Source organism: Dromaius novaehollandiae, chromosome 9 (assembly GCF_036370855.1).
Source record: "Dromaius novaehollandiae isolate bDroNov1 chromosome 9, bDroNov1.hap1, whole genome shotgun sequence".
In the NCBI taxonomy this organism is placed as follows: domain Eukaryota; kingdom Metazoa; phylum Chordata; class Aves; order Casuariiformes; family Dromaiidae; genus Dromaius; species Dromaius novaehollandiae.
The window spans coordinates 28,665,001-28,667,500 of record NC_088106.1 but is presented as its reverse complement, the minus strand read 5'-3'; the positions used below and the strand labels follow the sequence as shown (position 1 = coordinate 28,667,500).

Genomic DNA, 2,500 nt, shown 5'->3' with positions numbered 1-2,500 from the left:
CTAACCGGGCCCGACCCTGCTTAGCTTCCGAGATCAGACGAGATCGGGCGTTCTCAGGGTGGTATGGCCGTAGGCAACAGCCAGCCCCACAGCCGCCCCCTTCACAACAGCCTGCGCACACTCGCACCCCTCCACCCAACCCCGCACACCCAAATACCCTCTGCTGCCCCTGCTCCAGCACCGGGCCCGACCCTGCTTAGCTTCCGAGATCAGACGAGATCGGGCGTTCTCAGGGTGGTATGGCCGTAGGCAACAGCCAGCCCCACAGCCGCCCCCTTCACAACAGCCTGCGCACACTCGCACCCCTCCACCCGACCCCGCACACCCAAATACCCTCTGCTGCCCCTGCTCCAGCACCCAGCCCCACAGCCGCCCCCTTCACAACAGCGTGCGCAAACTCGCACCCCCCAACCCGACCCCGTACACCCAAATACCCTCTGCTGCCCCTGCTCCAGCACCCAGCCCCACAGCCGCCCCCTTCACAACAGCCCACGCACACTTGCACCCCCCAACCCGACCCCCGTACACCCAAACACCCTCTGCTGCCCCCGCTACAGCACCTAGCCCCACAGCCGCCCCCTTCACAACAGCCTGCGCACACTTGTGCAACACCCCATACCCCCCAACCCAACCCCGTACACCCAAACACCCTCCGCTGCCCCCGCTACAGCACCCAGCCCCACAGCCGCCCCCTTCACAACAGCCCGCGCACACTCGCACCCCCCAACCCGACCCTGCACACCCAAACACCCTCTGCTGCCGCTGCTCCAGCACCTAGCCCCACAGCCGCCCCCTTCACAACAGCCCGCACACACTTGTGCAACACCCCATACCCCCCAACCCAACCCCGCACACCCAAACACCCTCTGCTGCCACAACTCCAGCACCCAGCCCCACAGCTGCCCCCTTCACAACAGCCCGCGCACACTCGCACCCCTCCACCCGACCCCGCACACCCAAACACCCTCTGCTGCCACAACTCCAGCACCCAGCCCCACAGCTGCCCCCTTCACAACAGCCCGCGCACACTCGCACCCCCCAACCTGACCCCGCACACCCAAACACCCTCTGCTGCCACAACTCCAGCACCCAGCCCCACAGCTGCCCCCTTAACAACAGCGTGCGAACACTCACACCCCCCAACCTGACCCCGCACACCCAAACACCCTCTGCTGCCCCCGCTACAGCACCTAGCCCCACAGCCGCCCCCTTAACAACAGCGTGCGCACACTCGCACCCCCCAACCCGACCCTGCACACCCAAACACCCTCTGCTGCCGCTGCTCCAGCACCTAGCCCCACAGCCGCCCCCTTCACAACAGCCCGCACACACTTGTGCAACACCCCATACCCCCCAACCCAACCCCGCACACCCAAACACCCTCTGCTGCCACAACTCCAGCACCCAGCCCCACAGCTGCCCCCTTCACAACAGCCCGCGCACACTCGCACCCCTCCACCCGACCCCGCACACCCAAACACCCTCTGCTGCCACAACTCCAGCACCCAGCCCCACAGCTGCCCCCTTCACAACAGCCCGCGCACACTCGCACCCCCCAACCTGACCCCGCACACCCAAACACCCTCTGCTGCCCCCGCTACAGCACCTAGCCCCACAGCCGCCCCCTTCACAACAGCCCGCACACACTTGTGCAACACCCCGTACCCCCCAACCTGACCCCGCACACCCAAACACCCTCCGCTGCCCCCGCTCCAGCACACTCGCCCAAAAACGACCCCCGCCACGGGACGGCTGCCCCCCCTGGCGTCAGCCAAAGGCAAAAGCCTACAGCACCCGGTATTCCCGGGCGGTCTCCCATCCAAGTACTAACCGGGCCCGACCCTGCTTAGCTTCCAAGATCAGATGAGATCGGGCATTCTCAGGGTGGTATGGCCGTAGGCAACAGCCAGCCCCACAGCCGCCCCCTTCACAACAGCCTGCGCACACTCGCACCCCTCCACCCGACCCCGCACACCCAAATACCCTCTGCTGCCCCTGCTCCAGCACCCAGCCCCACAGCCGCCCCCTTCACAACAGCCCACGCACACTTGCACCCCCCAACCCGACCCCCGTACACCCAAACACCCTCTGCTGCCCCCGCTACAGCACCTAGCCCCACAGCCGCCCCCTTCACAACAGCCTGCGCACACTTGTGCAACACCCCATACCCCCCAACCCAACCCCGTACACCCAAACACCCTCCGCTGCCCCCGCTACAGCACCCAGCCCCACAGCCGCCCCCTTCACAACAGCCCGCGCACACTCGCACCCCCCAACCCGACCCTGCACACCCAAACACCCTCTGCTGCCGCTGCTCCAGCACCTAGCCCCACAGCCGCCCCCTTCACAACAGCCCGCACACACTTGTGCAACACCCCATACCCCCCAACCCAACCCCGCACACCCAAACACCCTCTGCTGCCACAACTCCAGCACCCAGCCCCACAGCTGCCCCCTTCACAACAGCCCGCGCACACTCGCACCCCTCCACCCGACCCCG

At 66.8% G+C, this 2,500-nt stretch overlaps 2 non-coding genes across 2 annotated transcripts in view; both read right to left on the bottom strand.

Annotated features, from left to right (window-relative positions):
* The window catches only part of LOC135329328 (5S ribosomal RNA), a 119-nt gene extending 44 nt beyond the window's left edge, over window positions 1-75 (bottom strand). Inside the window, exon 1 of the ribosomal RNA XR_010390695.1 lies at window positions 1-75. This exon is cut by the window's left edge and continues 44 nt beyond it. This is a non-coding gene — a ribosomal RNA (5S ribosomal RNA).
* A 1,707-nt stretch (window positions 76-1,782) lies between these two features.
* Window positions 1,783-1,901, bottom strand: LOC135329267 (5S ribosomal RNA). The gene has a single exon (XR_010390634.1). It is a non-coding gene; the product is annotated as a 5S ribosomal RNA (ribosomal RNA).
* Window positions 1,902-2,500: the final 599 nt, after the last annotated feature.